The sequence below is a fragment of the Sus scrofa genome, chromosome 3 (assembly GCF_054392235.1).
Source record: "Sus scrofa isolate SSC_HxYL_T2T_F1_AM1 chromosome 3, Sscrofa_HxYL_maternal_Yorkshire_Landrace_v2.0, whole genome shotgun sequence".
Lineage (NCBI taxonomy): Eukaryota > Metazoa > Chordata > Mammalia > Artiodactyla > Suidae > Sus > Sus scrofa.
The window spans coordinates 88,181,744-88,205,896 of record NC_139385.1 but is presented as its reverse complement, the minus strand read 5'-3'; the positions used below and the strand labels follow the sequence as shown (position 1 = coordinate 88,205,896).

At 42.0% G+C, this 24,153-nt stretch overlaps 1 protein-coding gene across 26 annotated transcripts in view; it reads left to right on the top strand.

The window, feature by feature from the left end:
- The window catches only part of LOC110259998 (uncharacterized), a 494,473-nt gene that overhangs the window by 269,773 nt on the left and 200,547 nt on the right, over positions 1-24,153 (top strand). For 12 of the 26 annotated variants that reach the window (XR_014839728.1, XR_014839740.1, XR_014839721.1 and 9 more), the window contains one exon: positions 561-634. The exons of the other annotated variants lie outside the window; for them this stretch is intronic. The gene's annotated coding sequence lies outside the window, so the exon portion shown is untranslated. The remainder of the gene's footprint in view (positions 1-560; positions 635-24,153) is intronic. 26 annotated transcript variants of the gene reach the window in all.

The following is a 24,153-nucleotide window of genomic DNA, read 5'->3' as shown; positions in this document are numbered from 1 at the left end:
ATTTGACAAATGAGTCATTTTTACAGCAAATTAGATTCTTATCATAGCACCCCTACTGGTTACCACAGGAAAGCTGTTAACATGAGTTTTTAAAATAAAAGCTGTTAAGTTATGCATGCAAAGTTAAGGAAATCATTTGTATGAAGAAAAGGTGATTAGGCTATGCATTGTTAGCTGATGGAATACTGCCACTGGGATCTAATTAGGGCCATAAATCACCCAAAATGATGTGTGTATATAGGGCTTGAAGCATTGGAGTGATGCATGCCATTGACAGCGAGATGGATGATTCCCCCACCCTGACTTTCATAACTGTCCTTGTCTTTGTGCTGGCCAGACCCTAAAGCCCTACTTAATGACAGAGTGGAGTTGGGGCCAGAGCCACAGGAGTTTACCATTGTAAAGGGTGCTGGGACAATTCCAAGATGGACCTCCATTCCTTTTCATTGGGAAAAAGCTCAGGAAAAACAGGACGGTGGCCTCTAGAGTAAGTAGCCTTGACGTTAGTTCTAATTTGTATTTTGCCAATTGAATTAAGTTTTTTTTTTTTTTTAATTCAGTGATTCCAGATGGAAAGAAGGAAGGAAAGGAGGGAAGAAGAACACATTTATAGAAACCATGGATTATTTTTAAGGTATGAGTACCTACTCCATGTCCCATAGGATTCAGTGTCAGGTTAAAGCAAAGCCTGTTTTTAGACTTTTTGGAGTTTGAAAAACAAGTAAACACATGCATCATTTTCTCAGCTCTTTGGCTGGTATGTTTGAATTGAATTTTTTTCTTGACTCTGCTTTACACCATCACTCCATGGACCTCTTTTTTTTTTTTTTTTTTTTTTTTTTTGTCTTTTTGCCATTTCTTGGGCTGCTCCTATGGCATATGGAGGTTCCAAGGATAGGGGTTGAACTGGAGCTGTAGCCACCGGCCTACACCACAGCCACAGCAACTCGGGATCTGAGCTGCATCTGCAACCCACACCACAGCTCATGGCACACCGGATCCTTAACCCACTGAGCAAGGCCAGGGATCGAACCCACAACCTCATGGTTCCTAGTCAGATTCACCAACCACTGAACCACGACAGGAAATCCTCCATGGACCTCTTTGTACTGGCCACAGAAATTTATGCCACATTCCTCAACCTGGGTGGGAAGTTGCCCCCTCCTGAATAGAATAAATTGGACTGAGGCAGCCTACCAGGCACAAAAATCAGACCCCAAGAAATGATCTCGGGAAATGGACTCCAAGGAATGATCTAGTCCATTCCCAAGTCTACCGCCTCAGCATCACTTGGGAAATTGCTGTAACTGCAAATTCTTAGTCTCCAACCCAGATGTACTGAGTCAGAATCTCCAGGGTTGGGGCTCAGAAATCTATGTTTCCACTGGTTCTTCAGGTGACTGATGCATGCTCAAGTTTGAGAGGCAGTGATCTAGACTAGTGCTTGGAAGAACTAAACTGATAGAAATTCTTTCAGGTGATTATAAAAAGAATTCTATGAGGTCTCCAGGAATTGAGAGCTCTTTTAAGACACCAGCTCTAGTACCTTCCACTCGCCCCTGCCTTTGATTGTTAACTACAGATGTGACCATGTACCTTCAACTTAATGTTTTCAGGGTGTTATTTTTCATGGGTAAATGAGGGTGAAACATTGCCTACAGAGAGGCAAGGATTTAGACAGATTAACTTGTAAATTACGTGCCAGTTCTTGATCTTTAATTGTTAGCATGGCCAGGAAGATTAAAACAAGTAAGAATATATATCAAGATATACTTTCATTACATGTTTCTTGAATGCTTTCAAAATTATCACTTCTGAACTACCTCCCCTTGCATACCTTTTGTAGAGAGATCCAAATCTCAGGCTCTAATACTGTCTAGTAGTCATCTACTAAGCGTCTACACTTCAGGTCTGAAGAATCCACTTTCAGGATTACACACTCGTATTAGCTTTTTGAGAGCTCTTAGTCACAGAGAAAGTGTCTGTGCCTCCTTCCTTATGCTGCCACACCCAGAGGGATTCTGACTTCATTCCTTTCTCATCAGTGAGGCATATGATGTTTGTGTCTATCTTGAAATTCTGTCCAAATCACGTTCTTTTATTAAGTGTCTTTACTTCCCACCTAATGCTGAGTATTTTCCTTGAACCATCTAGTGTTGATGGAGTGAACTTCTGCACTCAACAACTTCACCAAACCAGTTCTGCAGAAGTTTGTGGCTTCTTGGTACGGGGATGAGGGAAGGGTGGAAGATTGGGGGTCAGGTAGGGGTGTGTCAAGATTTTAGCAATTATGTATTGTTTGGGGCAGGGGTGGGGGTGTCCAGAAGGCCAGTTGGACCTAGAGTTCACATTATAGAAATGCCACTTTTAGATTTCTCCCCTTGGGCAAAGGTTAGGGGTGTCTGACCGGTATGTGATTGAGCCTTGAATAAGGTGATCAAGATCATCTTTATTTGAGATTCCAAGTGTTACTGCATCCCTCACATGACCTCTCTATGAAGAGGCCTGATATAGGCACATAAATACAGTAGCTTACAAAGGATCCTCTTTTGATAGGGAAGTTAGGATTCACAGAGAATTCTGGTTTATGTTAAAACATGGACTACTTCTGGAGTCATTAATTTCCAGTGGCCCAGGAAAATTTCTAGCATATCAACTCTAAAGCCTTTGCTGACAGAATAGTGCCCTGGCAGCAGCTGACAAAGAGTAGAATTTTAGAGTGGCCGTAGGAAAGACTGCATCCATCTTTGTTTTTTTACCTCTTGGCTCTTGCTATCAATTTTTCCTCCGCTTAGGCACCCCCCTCCCCTGGGAATACTATGACTGAAACACTGGATCCCTTCCCCCCTCTCTGTCCCCTCCCTCCCTCCGTTTTCCTTCCCTCCCTCCTCCCTTCCTTCTTCTCTTTGTCTTTGCAGCTCCTCTCTCTGTTTCCTTCTTTCTTTATTTTGTTGGCCTTTCAAGTTTTCTTATTTTCTAAAAATAGTGAGAAACAATTTGTTTCCACATAAGTAGTTCCAGTGATGCGAGTTCAGCTCAGTGGGAGGTTGAGTTGTTTATGTGGCTCCACTAAAGAACAGTTCAATTATGAGAGGGTCTCTTTACACTAAGTCTGTCCTCGGAGTCCAGATGAGTGAATACCATCATTTGAAGTGAAGTAAGCAGGTCCCTGGGTGCCCCTCATCTGTGTTGGGTGATCTGTGTATGTAAGTTAAACCAATAGTTTACAAACAAGAATCAGACTTTACTCCTATCTGGAGGTTTACAGATATGGTCCCTTTACATCGTGGGACTTAGATTCACATAGTTTCCTAGAACACTACTTTCATAATCCCAAACAGCATACCTCCATGTTCCCCATCCTTTTGGAATGATGACACTCAGAGTCAGCCTCATGTCCCTCCGGCTCTTTAATCACTTTCTTTCATCACCCCCTTCCCTAGCTCTTTCTGGTTCTCAGCCTTTTCATATTCTTGCCAGCCAGGACCTTTACTGGCATGCCATAATTAGCCCTACTCCCCTTACCAGTATCTCCTCATCAATCAAAACTTACCTGTCTTACATTCCTTTCCCTCAGAGCCCTGATGGGTAACTGAAACCAACATGGCAAATCAATCACCATGTCCTGTCAATGCCTGATTGCTGTTTGTTAACAACACACTACATTTTATGGAACTGCTGCAACAGATTCCTTGGCCATCCAGGAGAGGAGATTTTTAGCATACAAAGACTTTCCTACAGTGTCAAAATTATAGAGTACACCGTCTGGGCTGCCATATTATTTTCATTGCTAGACTGACCCCCGTGATGCACTGCTCTTTGCTGGTTTTGTCACTTGCTGGATGGCACCTGTTTTAATGTAAGATCATTACATAAAACATGGTCATTACATTGAAGGATGTCAGAGCAGCCCCTGAGATAGCTCCATGGCAGTTGGAGTTTCATGTTGACAGTGCCTCTAGACATGGCTTCAGATATTCCATATAAGTGACACTTGGGATGGGTAAGGGAGCCCTCGGTGTGTGCTCTGGGAAAAGTGAGAGGCCATCTATCTTCCTGATGTATATGACACCTCTTACTGGTGTTTTGAGTGTCATTCCCACATGGGGAACAACTAGATGCGTGAGACATTTCAGAATTTATAGTAAATAGGTATAGTGTACATGGACTAGGAATAGAAGCTGAATGAAAATTAGTTCTTGGCCACTGCAGAGGCCATTTTTTTTACCCTTTTCAATTGATCATCAGTCAGCATTTCAAACAGTCCATGCATCTTGATTGAACACTCATTTGACTGAATTCAAAGTGATGGTGTAAACCAGGTGAAAACGAGAAAGAGGTATCAGACACCGTCTTTGCCTTCAGAGATCTCATGGTATGGTCAGCTGCAGGATTCCTGAAGAAGTTAGTGTGAGCTAGAGTAAAAGAGGGGTGGACCCTCACCCCAATCATCTGAGAAGCTTTTTCAAAATGCTGTTGCCTGGACATTACCCTCTATCTTCTGGATAAAATCAATAGGAGCAAAGCCTCCTTGACATCTGCACTTTGAAAGCACCCCCCACAGGTATCTCTTGCGTTAATGAGATAAGGCTCTTAATCTCACATGAGAGTTAAATTGCAGCATGGGCCATAGGAAAGACTGCCTTGTGCCAAGTGAGAGTGAGCAGAAGGCAAGGTGAGAACACTGCAGCCAGAATGGACTTCACTTCAGCAATGAGAAGTCGGAGTTAGGCTTTGAAGGACAGGTAGGCTTTGCACAGAACGTGATAGGAGAAGGCTGTTTCTTTCTCTTTACTAGCCATCATACTTCCAAAATTTATTAATCTGATAAAATCACATTTTATACTTGTGAAAAGGCAAATCCCCAAACCTAGAGCTAAAGGGTCAAGTTTTCTTGGAGCAAATTCTGGGAAACTGTAAACAATTGCCCAGGTAATTCCAATAAGTAAACAAGTTTTATCAAATATCACACTGTATCTTGACTTCAGGAATCTTGTTGGGATGTTCAAAATGTGTTTATAAATTGGGAGATAAAACAATATGATACCAGTGCTGCACAGAGTAGTGGGGGAATAATGATGGGAAAGTTATTCGAGTTCACAGTATGTGATGAGCCTTCTGAGCCGGTTCATGCATTTTAAATTTCATAAGTATGGGAGAGCCTTTAGACTGTTTTGAGTAGGGGAAGTCCAAGATAGTATATTATTTTGCGGTGGAGGTTGAGTGACTAGCCTGATAGAGATCACAAGGGAAGAGGGGGAGAGGGGAGAGAGAGAAGCCTGAATCAGTGCCGAAACCTTTTATTCTAGTGTGGAGTGAGGACCCAGGAAAGAGCTATGCATGTTGTGTGATACATGCGGGAACGTACAGGCAGAGGGTCATCAGTGGGATAAGTGCCATTGCTTTCATTTGCCATCTCATGGAGAGGCCTGCAGGCGATCGGGCACAGCTGGACACTCTATGAGTCATGCTCCTGGAGAGGAACCCTGCTCTCCTGTTTCCATTACTTTTTATAAATATTTGGGGGAATTGGGAGCCTTTTACCAAGAGTATGAAAATGAGGGCTTTTGCTATCAAGAGGGTGCCCTGCCAGAGAGGAGAGACATCTTACAGCCTATGCCAGCTGCTCAGAGGAGTGACCTACCTGTACTGGTAGCTCATGGGGACTTAGTGGGCAGATGAGACTGCTGAGGGCAGGAGGAGCCACTGGCTTCGCTAGCTCTTTACGGTGCAGTCCAGAGGGAGCTGCCAGAACCAGCCATGGGTACACCCAGTTATTCCTTGCAGGGTAGTCACCCAAGGTTGGGAGGGCTGGGTGGGTTAGGAATGGAGGGTGTACTTTTTCTCTAAAGCCTGTCTTTAATCTTAATGTTGTGTAATTCTGAAAAGGAATTACGGAAGAAGAGTTTCCAGAAATCATTCAGTGAAAGCCCCTTCTTCTTACATCATGGGTGTTTCAACAGGTGGGATGGTCTATGAGAGGTTTTAATTAGAGGAGACCACACCTTCAAGTAAGCCGCTCTTAAATTCTTTCCCAGGCAAACTCATCACTCTGTAAATAAACTTGTCATTTTTACATAAAAGTATTTAGTCTTTTAGCGTCTCCTCTGAAGATTGGAGCAAAAGAAAATAGAGAGGATCTCTTTCTGTCAGTTAGGATTGTGTCCATCTTCATGCTACAGAAAGCTGGGTTTTGGTGGTGTAAGCAAATTAGGAGTTTGTTTTTCTTCAGTAACAAGAAAGTCAGAAGCAGGTGGTTGCTCAAGTTGATTCAAAGGCTCAACAATGTCAAGGCTGACCCCTCTGAAGTCCTTGTGCTTGGCCTTTCTCTTATGATTCCTGGCAGGCCCAGATCATGGTTGTTCAAGGCAGAAGAGGGTGAAGCCAGGAGATGCACAGGAGCACAGCTGTCTCTTTTTATCAGAAAAAAAGCCTCTTCCTCTGACCCAGCAGACCCCTGACCCTCAGCCCACACTTGGGGCACACGGTCACCTTCTAACTTAAATGAGAGTTGAGAAAATGAGTCATTTCTCCTTCCACTCTTTATGGAGAGAAGTGGCAAGGGAGGAGGGGATTGCCAATGACTTCGGGCTGCCAAGTATCAATGTCTGTCTGCCTCACTACTCAGGCTCATTAAGTTAGACCCTTACATTAGGATCAGCCTTGGGAGCTTTAAAAATCTTCACCCAGAGCACACCACAGACCAATTTCACCCAGGTCTCTGAGAGTGGGACCCAGGCATCAGTATTTTTGACGGCTCCTTGGGTCAGTTCAGAGTGCAGTGAAAGTTGAGAAGAACTGATGTAGCTCTGACTCCATGGGGCTACACTCACAGTGCAAGGGTGAATTGAAAATAAAATTAAGAAGCCCTCTGTTCTCTCGCGGACCTCAAGGAAAATTGTCTCTACTTTGGCAGTGAGCTAATGGGAGAAAAAATAGTCCTTGAAAATTGATAGCCATAAGCCACCACCTGGGTGGCCTAAAATATCTCAAGTTGATAAATTTCCAGTATTGGTAACGTCTCCACTCACTGACAGAAGCAAAGACTAATATCTTTTTGAGGAATCCACATCTGTCTTGGGTCTGAAAGAGTTTTTACAGGTAAAATTCTAAGGGTAATTAGCTCTTTATAGTCAAAAATCTTTAAACATACAAAGAAATAAGACACCATTAGCAAGAGCCAGTAGAAACAACAGATATCAAAATAAGGTCTTACTTAAAAAACCTCAGATTTTGGAAAGATCAGCCACAGAATATAGAAAATTTGTTTTACAAGGTAGAGTAAAATATGAGTAAAGCGCAAGCAGATTGGTAAAAAGAATGTCTAGAAATAAATGATATAGCCCATTTTTACATTCCATGTTATATAACATTAACATGTTATGACATGTCTGTTACAAAGTCTTAATCTGTGTAAAACATTCTATTGATGAGATATTTGCATAAGGCACTTCTGTTTCTCTTTTCCTAACATTTCTATGTGGATATAAGTTTATACATGATCACGATGCTCTCAGTTTTAAGAACCAATCAGTGAGAACTGCTGCATGTTTTAGTTTAATGACTTGATATTGTCTGGGAGGTGATTCAGCATATGATTGTTTATTCACCATGAGGTGGTGATAATAATACTATCTTTGCAGAGTTGTTCTTCGTGTAGTGATTAACACCTTGCCTCCTGGAGTCGGACTGTCTTGACCACTTATTAACAGTGTGACCTGGAACAAGTGTTTCATTCTCTCTGTGCCTTGATTTCCTCATTTGAAGAAAGATAACTTATATTTATTGCATATGTCATAATGTCGTCGAGAGGCCAAATGAGATAGTGCAAGTGCTTTGGCCTCAGCTGGCAAAAACCGAAGTTAACTATCGTGGGGATGATAGAGTGTATTAGTGTCTGGTACATAGCAGACCACCCATAAATAATATTCTGTTAAGTATTATCATTTGTAACCAGAAGTTATTTGAGTTTATTTTGTCAAGGATGGCATCTTTTTGTGACTAGAACTCCAGTGCATTATCCATTGCACCTCGGAGCCACCGTAAGCCTAGTAGCATCTTTTCTTTTAAGCTGGAAAGTGCCTTTCAGTTCGACTAGTTCAGTCCCCTAACTTAACAGGCACAAAACTCCAGAGAGGTGGAGTTTATATCAGAGGTAGTCTTCCTGGCTTCTGGATTCATGGAAATGGCAGTGAAGGAGAGAGGGAGAGAAAAATATCAAGATTTTCAATGTTGGTGGGTGAATCAAACCTTTATTCTTCTGCAGTAAAAAGATATATTTGTATTTCAGTGGACTTGTTTCTCACCCAGCAGGACTACCGGTGGGGGCTGGCTGGAAGTGCTGGGAACAGGCAGGGATTTTAGGAGATGCGCGTGTGGGAGTGCTTCTCTCCTGGGACGAGGCCTGGAAGCAGGCTGGGTGCTGAGCCCCATCAGCAGAAGTGTTGGCAAAGCCCAGTGTTGAGAAAAGGCTAAACCGAGAAAGGAGAGGTTTATGAGAAACTGAGGAAAGAGAGGCAGAAGAGGAAGTGGGGGAGGGGGTGAAGGTGAAGAGGAAAAGGAGAGGTTTAGATTTGTGCATTAAAAAAATGGAACCTGTCCGGCCGATTTTTTATTACTTTTAAGATGATCCCATTGTCACGTTTTTCCAAAGTTGTGTATACAGTTGTTTAGAGTTTGAATGGATTGTAAAATGTGCCCCCAGAGCAGGATGGAATCTTCTTCCTGACGTGACACCAGTTTAAGTCTCTTTTAAAAAATTACATAACATTTCATGGTAAAGGCTGTCTTCTCTGTGTGAGGGATATAAATGCCTTCAGAAAACAGTTTCTAAGGCTTTCTCTTTTTAAGTATCATTGAGACAGTTTACCAGGCTGAAAGAGCTGAGTATATTGCTAGGGTAGCTGAGAGCTTGATGTAACTAATTAAGTTCTCTAGAAATTAGTCTTAACAAGTTCTGCCAGATGCTCTTATTGGAAATAGCTGCTTGGGAATTAGGAAAGTTGGGACAAAAATGAATAAAGTGGAAACTTAGCTACTTGTAGTTGTAGAGAAATAGAAAAAGAAGGCTTATGTATTCTCCGTTGTCATGTGAAAAGAAAGGAAGAATAGGCTTTGAGCCCTGAATTCATTCCAACAGCCTGGACGAGGCACCTAGAATATCTGTTAGTGATACAGAAAGAGAATATATGGATGTTAGCAAAGCCTAGAAGCCTATTTGGATCTGAGAGAACTCAGAAGTTTTAAACAAATTGCCAAGAGGGGAGTTCGATGCCAAAGCTTAGCAATTCAGATAAGGCAATGTAAAAGAAAGGCTAAGAATTAGTGAAAAGGGCATTTAGTTGTAGATGTTCACTTCTTTAAAAGTTGCTCTAGGAGTTTCTTTTGTGGTTCAGTGGGTTAAGGACCCAACGTTGACGCAGGTTCAATCCCTGGCCTTGCTCAGAGGGTTAAGGATCAGTTGTTGCAAGCTTCTGCATAAGTTGCAGATGTGTTTCGATCCATTGTTGCTGTGGCTGTGGCATAGGCCACAACTACCTCTCCGATTCAACCCCCCCTATCCTGGGAACTTCCATATGCCACACATGCAGCCATAAAAAGTACAAAAAAGTTGCTCTGTAATCTTTGAGATTATTGATTTAAACATGGCTATTGTTAGCCATGGAAGACAATTCTGTTTCTATTTAGAATTTTCATTCCAAAGGATTTTATGCTAGAGGACAAGGAAATATATTAGGTGACTGCAAGTGTAGCTGGTTTCAATGTATCAGTGGTAGGAAAATAAGTTAGTAAAGAGACCTAAAACGTCTATAAAGAGAAAGGTGTTAGTAGAGATCTACTTCTGAATGGCAGGCAAAGCCAAAGGTTTTTGTTTTTGAATCAGGTAGCAGGACTGCCACTTGGTGGCAGCATACTTAAAATATGCCTACTAGGTTTTGAGTTGGGGTGATGAATAAAGTTCTTTTAAAAGTTAAAACTATAAAATAAAGCTTATGAAGTGACAAAAAAAGTTATAGCAATAGTGCTTGAATTGCTTAAACATGGCCAAGAAAATATAAAGTATCTCTTGTGCTACTAAGAATGAACACAGGGTTGGAAGAGATTTTTTTCCCTAAATTCTGTCTAGTTTTTAAAATTGTGTCTATTTATTTTGGGTTTCTGCCTCAGATTTTTCATTATGTATATCTGTAGCCCCCATATTCGAATTCGTTTTAAAGTTGTCCCTTTCCTTCTCTTTTTGGTAAGTAGTAAGGAAGAGAAAAAACCTTTGAGTTATGATTAATTAACCTTTTATAGACCAGGGAAATTATTCTCTTATTTCGCTCTTTAATCACTGGATCACAGAACTTAAGTGAGGAGAAAATATGTATATTTACTTAGCTTTTAATCTAGAGAGGAAAAATATTTCAGCGTCAGATGGTTTTTGTTTGGTAGCTTGTTTTTGTTGTTCTTAATCTGAAAATCTGTGCGTTAAGCTAAATGAACCACTGGTTTGTGTTGGGCTTAGCTCAAAGGATATTTTGTTGTTTTGGATTTGTCTGGTTCAATGATATGAGAAAATGTATGTGGTCAATACTAACTGAACCAAGGTATGGCACCTTGGGAAAAAGTGCATTTCAGTTGGTGATGTCACTGAATATGTTAATATTTGAGTTTGCTGCCTTTTACCCTAGTTTGGCACACCTACTTTGGTAGATTTCAGTTCCTCACAGGAAATAACAGGAATGTTGAAAATATAGACATCCTTATGAGATCTTGAAATAAGTTATTTTTGCTGGTATTTATTGGAACATACTTAGCACCTCTCAGCCTTTGGCTGCACTTGATCACGTGATGGTTTGCAATCCTAGCGCTTCTGAGCTCAGTTAGTCTCTCCTCTCTCTACCCAGTGACAACCTGAGGCATAGTGTCAGGGCCTGGCTCCCTAGCAGTGCCTTCTCCAGGTGGCAGCAGGGGCAGATTGGGAATTCTGCCCACAAATCAAGCATGGAGTTATTACCTGGAGCTAATGGTTAGGTAATGGCTTGTCATGTTGTCAGAACCTAGAGGAGCTTCTACACAAGGATCCCTCAGTGAAGACCTACAGAGGCTCTGTCTGGTCATCTTCTGAGGTCAAGCCAGTGTGCCTCAGTGACATCTGTCCTAGAAAACAGAGGCGAAAATTATTTAAAGCCAGTGCTGGCTTTAGCCTCTTCTCTGTTTTGAGAAGGGTGGCGTAATTTGTACCAGTGGGGTCAGGAATATGAGACTGTGTCTCCCCCTAGCTGGTCCTAATGGAGGCTGGAAGCTCTGGGGCCCAGAGCAGATGTTGCAGGGTGTGCGGAGGCTTTGGGTGTTGCCCAAGTCCAGCCTAGGGGCTGAGACAATAGAGAGTGAAATTTTCTGCCAAAATCAAAGGTTTTGTTTTGTTTTGTTTGTAAGAAGTCAGGGAGACTAGGAGGACAGAGGAGAGTCATGCAGTTTGTCAAGAGGTTTATTGACAGAGTGATCAAAAAACCTTTCAAAAGAAATAGGGGTCTAACGTTAAAATGTACATTATTTTGCAGTACTGTGCTGTAAGCACTCCATATCACTGCACATCTTCAGTAAACTCCTCAGTGAGTATACATTCTTCAGGAAAGTGGCTTTGGTGGTTGTTTCAGTTTTGTAGCAAGAACCTTACTGAGTTCTCTTATCAGGGTTGATACAAAGCATGGGGAAAGAGGACAGCTGTGGAGGCCCTGCTGCTGTGAGATTAGGGACAATGGGCCCACAGGAGCTGGCACTCAGACCCGAAGTGGCAGCATAAACCCCAAGGAATGTGTGGATATCTTGGGAAGGATAAGAAATAGAAGCCTTGAGCTTCAAGTTATAGATAGATAGGCAGATAGATAGATAGGTGATTCCCACCAGTTTGAGGCTGCCATGTGTTAGGTGAGAACCATTACTGTCCTTTGTCCCGTATTAGGTACCATGGACTAATAGGAAAAGAATAACACTTGGGTTCTTAACCTGAAAAGACCATGAACCAAATTTATCACACACAATATGGTAACAACATTAGCTTATATTTTCTGATATAGTAAAATCAGAAAGTGCTGAAGCAGAAGAGCTTAGGAAAAAAAATTAAGAAATTGGTATCTTTGTGGCTTCTTCTAAGTAGAATTAGAGTCAACCAAATGGTGGAAAACTTTCTCCAGCGTCATGGATGAGGCTTTATATCCCTGTAGGACATGCCTCTTTCTCTGTGCTTCCTTAGCAAACTAGAAAAGAACATGTGGAAATAGCAATAGCTTACCATTGACGAATGAGGACCCAGAGCAGTTACCATCTGATACCAACCTGTTAATGACACTAAAAGATAACAGTTGCTTGGAGCTTGATTATAGATTTACGGCTATTAATGTATTAAATTTCCACAGAACTATATATGAAATAGGTGTCACTGTTTCCCCATTTGACAGATGAGGAAGCTCAAGAATGCTAAGCAGACTGTCCGAGGTCATTCAGTTGACAACCCACAGTTGGTCAGTCTATGTCAATGTTTCTTAACGTGGGTGGCACTGCCCTCTAAGGGACATTTGGAGTTTTGTAGGAGCACTTTTTGGTTGTCACAATGATTGATGGGCAGGGGCAGCAATGCAAGGACTGTCTTATGCTACAGAGAACTGCCCCACATTCTGTGTGGCTTATAAATATCCCGCTGGATGTTCATGTAGATAAGACACTTGCACATGATTAACCAACATACTGTATTATTCTACATTTGAAGTAGTTGCATTCTTAGCAATTTGCTCAAAAGAGGCAAGCATCTGATGATGTAATTATGCCTTCCAAGGCAGTTATGTTCCAGAAGTTACACGATGAAATATACTTTTTTTTGGTATAAAAAAAAACCCCACCTTTTACTTCTCCTTTACATGATAATAGGACATTATATTTACATGTTTGAATTAGGTATATAGGTAGGTTATTTATTGTAAATTTTATTTTATAAGAAATTTCAAAATATTTGTTATAAGAAAAGGATCATGTGGATGTGAGATATCAAACTAATGATGCCACCGAGGCTACTGCTGTCCAGCGAGAGCTTGCAAACTGATGGCTCACAAGCCATATTTAGTTCACAGATATGATTAGTGCGATCCACAGAATGTGGAGAAAGGGGTTCAGGTGTGTTGCCAACATTTGGAACTAGATTTTTCAGAAACCTTCTGCTTTTCTGACTTCTCTTGGAAATTCGGACAGTCTAGCAATTCAGGGACCAGTATGGTCATGGTCGCCCCAGCCCTCTTTGGAGGGACATCAGCTCTCCTAGTCAGTATGGTCCTGACCTAGCCAACTTGACTCATTAAGCTTCTTATGGTGCCCATGAGGAATTACATTTGTGACTCTCAGACACAGGGTAAATCTGGTAAAAGTGGCCATACTGTCAGCTGCTGCCTTCTACATGTTATTGTAAGTTGCACTGGAAAGACTAGTCCCAAGCTTCCTTCATCTGCAATGCAAATACCCCACAAGGCTCCCACCCCTACTTAATACCCCAGCTCCCTTTAGGTGTGTGTGTACAAGTGCTACTGCCCGCTGTGATCTGACCTCAGATTGGTGGTTTAGGTGCAAGAAGCCAGGCTGTCCATGCTTCCTGAGTCACCAACCCCCCTAGAATCCCATAGTTAATACGTTTTATAACCCCCTCCTCCTCTTGGCTTTGCTTTGTCGTGTTCATTTGGTGTTGGAGGTTTTGAAGTTGATGTTAAAAGAGATGAATTCTAACAGTTGAGAACTTTTTGATGAACACGGGGAAGCACTGCTGAGGAAGGGAACACAAGACACCACTAAAATTATCTGCCACAGTTTTCTCCTGCGCAGGTTTCAGTTATTGTGTTTTCTGACCCTAGAAAATGAAGAAATACAGTCTAAAAAATGGACTGTCTAGAAGAAATTATGAATGCCACACATCTGCAATGAAAATAGATGAATTTTGAAATCAAATTCATGAGGTGTAGTAAGAGGCTCAGAAAGTTTGTGAAGCACATGATTTTTTATTGTGTTTTATTTTTGAGCCCTCACACTGGTTGTTGGCATCTCTGGGATGTTTTGTTCTCTCAGAGCAGGCCTAGTTGGGGGACAGCCTCTCCACCTGTTGGAATCCTGCCCAGATCATCTGACAGGCTTGGCTAGATCCTCCCCTCCTGGCTAAGGAGAGGCCCAGTAACCAGCACCCCCGCTCCACTAATAATAGGCTAGTGGCTTAGTCACCCCGCGAACACACACTCCACCCTGCTTGAAAATCCAGGAGAGGGGAGAAGCATACAGTTAGAGAGGAGGTTAAAACCCCATTTCAGTAACTGCCCTCACAGCTCCTCACTTTCTGAGGAGTAGTCCTCACTGACCAAGCCTGCTGAAGAAGTTGTTGTCTAGAGCAAACTGTGTTTTCTCGTCTCCTGTACCAACTCAGGGCTTTTCATGTGATCATGTGTGTGGAAGGAAGGAACGAGTACATGAATTTTGGTTAGCTCTAACCTACTCTCAAGATACTCATTTCTTTGCAGCCTCATTTACTCAGTCATCCATTCAGCAAATATACGCCAGACATCCAGTCCTTGCTGGGCAGTGTTCTAGCTGAGAGTGTTGGGTGAGCTGGGTTCATGCCCTCACTGAGCTGCAATTTAGGGAGACACAGTAGATGGGGAGGCAGACATCCAAGGCAAATGCAGGTAGGGAGAGATGCATTAAGGAAAATAAAACAGGGGCGAATGGGAGCAAATAAGTGGGGATGGGGCTAATTCAGATTGTGTGGTCAAAGAAGGCCGTACAGATAAGATTTGATAAGATTTGAATGAAAAGGAGCCAGGGATGCAAATAGCAGATGCAATGGTCCAGGGACAGGCAATGGCAAGAGTCCTAAGGTAGAAGTGAGTTTGGTGTGCTCAAGGAACCCAGAGAAAGCCTGTTCTTCAGGGAGAGGGGGGTAAAATGAGATGGGAGAGGCCACAGAGGCATTGGGAGGAGTCTGACATACCACAACTACAGCAGGAAGCCAGCAGAGGGCTCCCAGCAGGGGTGTTTCAATGGAACTACTCTTTCCTAAGATGAGTCTGGATGTAAGTGGGTAAATAAAGTATGGTGTTTTCTAGCAATGGAATACACTATAGTAGAGAAAAAACCCAGTAAATTCCTTCTTGTAACCATATGAATGAGTCTCAGAAACATAATGACAAGTGAAAGAAGTAAAAGAACATAAATTACTCCACTTATGTCAAGTTCAAAAGCAGACAAAACTGCCATAAATTTGAGGAGAGCACTTTGGGATTCATGAAAACATAAAAATAAATGGTCTCTTTCTTTAGTGCATCCTTGCATATGAATGTGTAGAAAAACGACTGCACTGATAAAAACCCAAAACTTATGACAGTGGGTCCCCAGGATGAAGGAGATGGTCAAGAAGTGTTTAAACCTTATCTGGGAGTTTCTGTCATGGCACAGTGGAAATGAATCTGACTAGTATCCGTGAGGACCTAGGTTCAGTCCTTGGCCTCAATCATGAGTTAAGGATCTGGCATTGCCATGAGCTGTGATGTGGGTCACAGATGCTGCTTGGATTCCAAGTTGCTGTGGCTGTGGCGTAGGCCGGCAGCTGTAACATTTAATTGGACCCCTAGTCTAGGAACCTCCATATGCTGTGGGTGTGGCCATAAAAAGACAAAAAAATAAATAAATAAACCTTATCTGTAAGCTTTGAGTTTTGCATAGATAGTGCATGTATTAGTTTCCTGAGACTGTTGTAGCAAAGTACCACAAACTTGGCAGCTTAGAACAATACACATTTATTCTCTTACAGTTCTGGAGGCCAGAAACCTGAAATCAGCTCCATGAGCTGACAGCGAGGTGTTGGCAGAGGTGTGTCTCCAGGGAGAATCTGTCCTCTGTCTGCTTCTCCTCCTTGTGGCTGCCAGCCTTCCCTTGCTTGTGTTTGCACCAGTCCAGGCTCTGCCTCTAGGATCCCATTGCCTTTCCCATTTCTCTGTGTCTAATCTCTCTGCTTTTCTCTAACAGGGACAGTTGGGATGGTATTTAAGACCCACTCAAATCATTCAGGATCCTCTCCTCATTTCAAGACCCATAATCACACCTGCAAGGACTCTTTTTCGAAATAAGGTCACATTCTCAGGCCCAGGGTTAAGAGGTTGATATCTTTGGGGGTCTTTTTCACCTCCTATAGTGCATTTATGTACCTGTTGGATTATTAAAAAAATAATTTTTTGAAGGATGGGTAGAAAGTGATGCCCCTGGTGTTGCATGAAAACCTATTAGGAGGTGATTGGACTTGTCCAGGTGAGAGGTGACAGTAACCTGGATTTGGGAGGTGGCCATGGATATGAGGAGAGTGGAAGGGATTGAGATGCAGTCTGGAGATAGTTTTTAAGAGTGTCTGGTGGGTCAGATGCAGAGGAAGGGGGTCAAAGGAAGGAAAAAGCTGGTTTATGTTTATGGCTTGAGAAACTGAGCGGTGTCACCTGCTGAGACAGGGGAACAGGCTGGAGGACATTTGGGAACTTTGGCTATAGTATATCTGTAATATGAGAAGTACATTTTCTGCCTTTTGAAAAAAGATCAGAATTACACTGCAAGAGAATTTGGTGTTTTAATAAAATGAGTGATTTTTCACTGTGGATTATCATGGCCTGGAAAAGAAGTTTCCAAGATCACAAGGAAGGCAAGATGTTTAGTAGGTGGTTTGCAGAGCTCCTGGCTCCTTTAGCAGATGGAACGACACAAGGAAAACTCATAGACAATGACTGCTCTAATGACAGCAAAGGGGAAGGGGCCAGTCCTAGGTTCTGAAGTCTGTAGGTGTAGCTCCCCTGCACCTACCCCTAGGTTTGCTCTCCACAGCGACTGGAGCTCCTGCTTTATACCTTCCACCTGTGTACATAGCGGTAGGACAAACGAATATTCCATTAGCTTCTTCTCACCCTCCTTCCAGATAGCAACACACTGATTTTAGAAAACAAATGTTTTATTTTGCAAATTCTTCTCTCTGGCCTAGCAAGGGCTTTGGAGTCAGACAGACACAGGTCAGGCTGGTGACCAGCACTGCCACTCACCATGTGACCTCTGGCTGGTTACCCAACCTCTCCAGGCCTGCGCTTCCTGGCGGTATTGTATGAAGGCCAGACTGTGTGCTCAATATAACTGTTTGATATTATTACTCTTACCAGCTAAGCTTCATAGCCTTCCCATGTTTCTCTGTAGTTTTTATTTGGAAATGCTAAAATGTGACACTTCCTGCATGATGAAAACAAACCCCATACCGTTCAGGTACCTTTTTTCTCTACCCAAGTTTGCCTGTAAGTGAACAGTTGTAATATTCCTTCTTTCAATATTTTCTCTTCTAATAGTTTGTTTTTTTTTTAATTCTGTTCAGCTGCAGTTATCTGAGAAATTGCTATAAGACAACCCACCTGCTTCAGCCTGAGTTCTCTAGATCCCTGAGGCAAAAGTGGGGATAATTACTGAGGGAGATTATCAGGGAACAGTACTATCATCACTTGGCCCTTCGCTAGGATTCCTTAGTGCAGACTTTGTAAACATATCAGCAGAGAGCCTGTGAAATTTCATCTGGTTTGAGTTCTCTTTATTTGTAAAGCTAAACAATATCTTGATAATCTCTTTGACACCCCCCACCCTCTTCCTCCAAATTTTATTTAAAGAAAGCAAATCCAGCAAACAAATTTCATGCAACCATCACTGTCATGTGAATTATCAAATAGGGTCTGGCCTCAATTGTCAAATGAAGAGAACCCAAACTGAATTCGTCAATGTTAAATAGCTGAAATATATGGCAGTTAAGAAGTTGTGTGAGGATAAAAGATGTGGTTACAGAGGATGGAAAAGCTATACCATTATGAGCTGTTATTTCTGTGTTTTGTTTTGTTTTTTTTTTTCTTTCTCTTTGTTTTTCAAGTGAAGTGAGATTTTTTTCCCCATGAATATGGTATCTTTAACAATTTGGTCCCTTTGCTCTCAGATGCTAAAACTTCTGCATTCCCAGGCCGCCTCCCTTCTCAGCGAAGAACACTGTTCCTCCCCTAATCATGGGTTGAGGGCTCACTGTGAAGACAGAGGCTCCTCTAAGAGGGGGTTGCTTCCTTGAAATGAGCTGTAGGTGTGGCCTCGGAGAGACCTAGGCCTGCCCCCTTTTCCTCCTCATGCTTGTTTCCCAAGACAGCTCTGATGGAATCTAAGAACTCAGCATCCTTCAGGTCACAATTTAACTGTGTCCAAGGAAACAAGCTATGGGTTTAACTTACAGGTTCTTTAAATGCAGTGCCCAAACCAGTGACATCAGTCTCACCTGAGAACTTGTTAGAAGGGCAAATTCCTGGGCCCCACCCCAGATACCTGCATCAGAAATGCTAGGGCTGGAGCCAGGCAGTCTGCTTTAACAAGCCCTGCAGGTGGTTCTGAGGCATGCTGAAGTTTGAGAGCCCTCGGTCTAATTCTTGCACAAATTCAGATAAATTTAATCAAAAGTTATGTATTCTCTCACCTCCTCCCAGGTTTACTTTTAGAGCTATTCAGATTGAGCACAGGGAGTCAAATGCCAGGTCAAGCGTTTGATGCTCGTTGGTTCCCTAAGCCTGGCAGCAGTGCCCCTCCTGAGGTCCGACTTCTCAACAAGACAAACATCTGGAAGCTTTATTGATGTATCTTCAGCTGGGGGTGAGTGGGTGGTAGAGGGGAAAGTAACCGTCCCTTTTCTGTTTGAAAATATTTAGTTTAAGTGATGTGAAGATTTTGGTAGATCTGCAACAAGATCAAAGACCATAAATTATTTAACAGCGGTTCTACTTTTGTGGAATTATTTAAAGTATAATTGCAGTTCAGCTTCCTAGCCTTCATTTTCAGGTCTGGAATTCTGTTGGGAGCTATCATAATCACTGAAGAAGATAATATTACAGGCTGGGTATAAAAATATCTTTTTAATGACCAGCAAATTAGTGAAATGTCTGGACCTGAATGGAGACCAAAAAGACGTTGGTGTTTTTATGATGGGGGGAAAAGACTAAATCGTCGCCATATTGTTATTCTTGTTGAATTCTCTGATCCTTAAAACGTTAGTTGATTAGATAAAATTTGTAAAGTGGTGCATCTGTGTAATTGAGGAAGGGGCATGAAGCATAGAGAGGTGCCTTGGAACTTGTACAGTTTTGGCTTGGGTTTAATTTTAGGATCACAGTCTGAAAGTCAGCCTCAAGTGACTCATTACACTGAACAGTTCTGAGAACTCTTGTCGCCTGATTGACAGTAGGACCAGGGCTCATAGACCAAAAAACAAAAGCTTTCTAAGACACCAGGCAAATGAGCCCATTTACAGTCTTTCCCTATAAACCAAATAATGACTTGCTACACATATTTTCCAGTTTGTTATAACTTCTCTAACATTTAACCTAAGGAGTCATAAATTGAACTATGTGGATTTATCTTTCAAAATAACAGGTGTTCCATTCACAGGAAAGGCAGAACAGGTTTTGCCAAATTTATAACCTCACAGATTTAGAGTTTTGAACCAAAAACTTAAAATTCTTGTGGTGTCAAGACTATTTGCAATAGCAGCTGAGAGTCTAAAGAGATGGCTCATGACATGAACTAACTCTTTCTGAACCAGGGTCTTAATGAATTAATTTTAAACCAGTCAACCACAGATGTACCCTAGTTCCCTTGGAGTACACATGCATTCAAATGGAAGGGTCAGAGGCACCTAATTAACTTGTGCATTTGGGTCTATATTGACTCTGTACTCACTCTTCTAAAAATTAGAAATAATGAATGTACAGGAAATGTGACTCTTTTGGTTGTGAAGGACAGGAAGAGGACAAGAAAGTAAAAATGTATGGTACAGCCTATAAAACACTGTCCATATTATCTTTTAAATGACCCACTCTGCCTGGGCCTTGTGCAGATTTGTTTAAGAAAGATACTCTGTGCTGAAAGCTAGAACATTTTGTTAAATTTGCCCCAAATGGTTTGATATTGTTGTGCAAATGGAAGTTTTTCTTTCAGAGGGCTGATCCAAACACCCTGTCTCTGAGGTTGAGGGAGGCCATTCTTGTCTGCCTTCTCTGTTGTCACTCTCTTCCCTGCTTAGCAACAGCTCCTCTGTTGACCACAGGTGACCTGAGGAATCCCCATGCGGGTGGGTCTTATGGATCTGGGCAGAGTCAGTCACGTGATTCATGCTCCCAAGGCGAATGATCACAGGATCTCGAGAGAGGAGAGTCCTGGGAGTTCACCAGTTCATTTGGTCCTTTTAAACTAGCTCAGGAGGGTGACCCAGAGACTCTTAGAAAGCCTTTGGTGACTCATTCTCCAGGAAGGGCTTGTTTCCCCCTCCTATTCTGTAACAGTAGCTCTGTACTACAGCATCTTAACCCACATCATCTCAATTAATCCCTCTGTTTACATATTTCAATTGGTTAATGGAGCCCAGATTTAGAGTTAGGGCCTTCGATTCTAGGTTTAAGTTCCCACTCTGCTCTGCTGCCTCTGGATACATTCTAAATCACTAACAACTAATGTTTTGAGGGCGCCTCCCAGTTCAGGGGCATTTTCTCATGTAGAACCTTATGGATAGGACTAACCCTCACAAGAGCCCCAGGAGATGGATGTATTATATCCATTTTACAGATTTTCGATTTCAAGGCTCAAGAGGTTAAACTGCTTGTGTGAGATCACCTAGCCATGAGGTGAAGATGTGAGCTCAACTTATTATGGCTATTGCAAAGCCCATTTTCCTTCCATGTTTGTGTAGATTTCTCAATGCCTACCTCATGGTTATCCACCATTATTGTTTATTCTTGTCCTTTCTTCTCCAAAGTCAAAACTCATTCAGGATGGACGCTTTGGGGACTGAATGTACATCATTTAGTACTTTTATTTGCTGTACATTTAATAATTATATCAATTCATTAAATACATTGCATGTATAAAAAGAGTTAATACACTTACATGCTTAGACTAGTACCTGGTGCATAGTATACATTCAATAGGTGTTAATATTTTTTACTCATTTGTCATTCATTGAGTTCCTCTCCTGTGCTCATCACTGAGATGTCTCTGTGGGGGGAACCAAAATAAAACTTTGTCACCTTCTACTTCCCAGAGATTCCATTTACCTCTCTGATCTCCTAGCTTGTAGTCTTTATGGAGTCAGGGACATACCTGTATCATTCACCTTTGTATCTCCAGTGCCTAGCACAAGACCTGATGTATTTTAAGTACATTCAAAAAAGATCTGTTGAACAAATAAATAAATGCTCAGACATTGGAAAGCTGATAATTTTTAAAATCACCTCAATCTAGAAATCAAATCATACCGTTCAGGTTGTGTCGTCATGATTCTTTTCTTTGTTTCTTTGTTTTGCTGGCTGTATGAATAGCACCCGTTTATACTGTATCTGGTGTACATCTCTGTCCTTTTGTGCTGAGGAGTCAACTTCTCATCCTAGGCAATTCCCAGGGAATTGATCTCCAGGCCCAAGTCCCTAACAATCCTGACAGTCACAGGAAACCCTGATAGGGCCAAGTGTAATTGAGGCTAGAAGAAGTTTACTCAGGGCTGGAGAGGCCTGCCCGGGAGTGATCTGTTTGCAGGTTTCAGCCACTCTCTAAAAGGAGGGCCCTGCTCAAGACTCCTCGGACCTGAGATACAAGCTCCATTCCAGAACTCTCCTGACAGCTTGCTTTGTAGCTCTAGGCCAAGTCTCCCCATCTCTGGGACTTCTGAGTTTGCCCTCTCAGGAGTGGTGATTGTGTTCTGGCCCCTGGGGTTTTGTGTGTGTGTGTGGCACTTAAAGCTGTTTCTGAAAGCTTTGACATACTTTGCACCTGTTAGCTCCAAAGAAACTGAGCACCTGGAGTGAAGGGCCAATGCCAGCAGTTGTGTGAGTATTGGAAAGACTGGGGTCTAGCTCCAGCCTGTGCGCCTCCTTCTATGTCCTTCAGTCCTTGCCAGCAGGGCTCTGACTTGCTTTATTGTGCACTGCTACAGAAGTTCACAGAACAGGGATGACAGAGGCAGAAGTTGGCCCAGCGATTCCCCCACAAGGGTAGCCGGCAGCAAGTGAGCATGGCTTATGCAGATTGTTGGGACATGTTGCGCAGAGAGGGAAAGTGGCTTCTTTACATTGGCTCAGTCCTGAGAGGAGGCCAGGGAACGCACTCTAACCTCATTATCATAGGAGCTACTGTTTTTGAGCCCCTACTGTGTGTTATGTCCTTAACATTGGGTCAATATTTTTGCCATTCCTAGGAGTTCGAATTGAGAACCTTTCCCTCCTATGCATTTTTTTTTTAAAAGGTAAATCAATTACACCTTGATGAAGTAAAATATTTCCCCTGAAGAAGATAAAGAAGACTGGGAACTGAACCAGTTTTGATTCCACAGCTGGTGTTCTGAACCACTTCATCATTCCACCTCGTTTTCCAGGCAGCTCCCCACTGGAGCATCAGCACTTTGAAAACTAATATACGAGTGTCTTTGTAGCTCTTTTATTCTTCCATGTCTTTCTTCTTGATAAAACTGATGTTGGGCCATGCAGCCAAGTTGCACGAACTTTGGGGTATGATAGAAAGGAATTGTCTTATGTTCTGAGTTGGCTTCTGGTAGGTCTCTGTAGAAACTCTTAATGGGTATGTGAGAAATGAGGGTAATACATTTCTCCCTTCCGCTCCCCCTAATCCCCTCAAAATGAATACCTAAGAGTGAGAATAAAAATGCATGAGTTTCTCTGGTTTCCAAGTACAAAAAAACATAACTTGAAATTACAAATGGAAACTGGGTGAATTCTGACACTGGGTTTAACATAAAAGATCTCCAGACTGCATTGTGCTATACCAGCCAATCAGAAACTGGATTTCAGTTCTCTTCTTATGGTCTGGCTGTTTTGCCATCACAGTGATGACCTCATCATCTGTGTCACAAACTCTTAGAAAAATTAGAAAAAAAAATTATTTGAGAAAGAAAACTGATTACAGTTGAGCTGACTGGAAAATGGTCATGCAACCATTAAGTAAAATTGAAACCATTGTCTTCTCTTTTGTGGTTGGCTTAGCTTCCAGGTAGTATAAATGTAAGGAGCAGTTTAATTAGGAAATTTAATTTCTATGAGGAAAATACAAGAGAGCAAGGAATCCAAAATGTCTAGAGATGACATGAAACTCCATTTCAAGGGTCAGATGCCAAATTTAGGAAGTGGGGACAGCATGGATCATCAGAGTCAGCCATGGCTCCATAGCTTAGTTTTGCTATTTGCTACCTGCAGGGGATTATGTAAATTACCGAAACTCTCTGAGCTTCAGTTTCTTAATCTGTGAAATGGAGGTGATACCTTGTAGTAAGGATGAGGATTAAATGGTTTAACAATGTGACAAGGAGGGTTAAATGGCTCCTGAAATAAAGCACAAATTCAAGAAATGTTAGTTCTTTCTCCTGATTCCTTTTCCATCTCTGTCTCTTAGAAGAAAACCCTTCCAGAATGTATTAGTTTTTTAGGGCTGCTGTAACAAAATTCTGGAGGCTGAAAGTCTGAAATCAAGTCATTGCCAGAGTTGATTTCTTCTAGGTCTATGAGGAAGCCCCCCCCCCATGTCTCTCTCCTAGTTTTCTCATAAGCCTTGTCATTCCTTGGCTTGAAGTATCACCTCACTTTTGCCTTCATCTTTGCATGGTTTTCTCCCTGTGTATCTTCTCCAATTTTCCCCTTTTAATAAGGATGCCAGTCATTGAAATAGGGCCCACCCAGCTTATCTTATTTTTAGTTGATTACTGTAAAGACCCTATCTCCAAATAAAGTAACATTCTGAGGTACTGGAAATTAGAATTTCAACTTATGAATGGAGAGTGGGGTGAATGAAGTTCAACCCATAACAGGGCAAGTGGGTATGCTGCTGGTTGGAGAAGCAACAGTATAATGGATTGGAATTTGAATGTTCATTTGAGGATTTTGTTTAAGTTACCAGCAAGCTGATTTAGGTACATAGTACTTCTTTTATATCATGGCCCCTTTGGGAAAAATGGTTACTGCAACAGTAGGAAATAAGTTTCTAGTGAACTATAGGGGCAAGTCTCATCCTTAAAGCTTTAAGGCTACCTCTACACAAACATCTTTT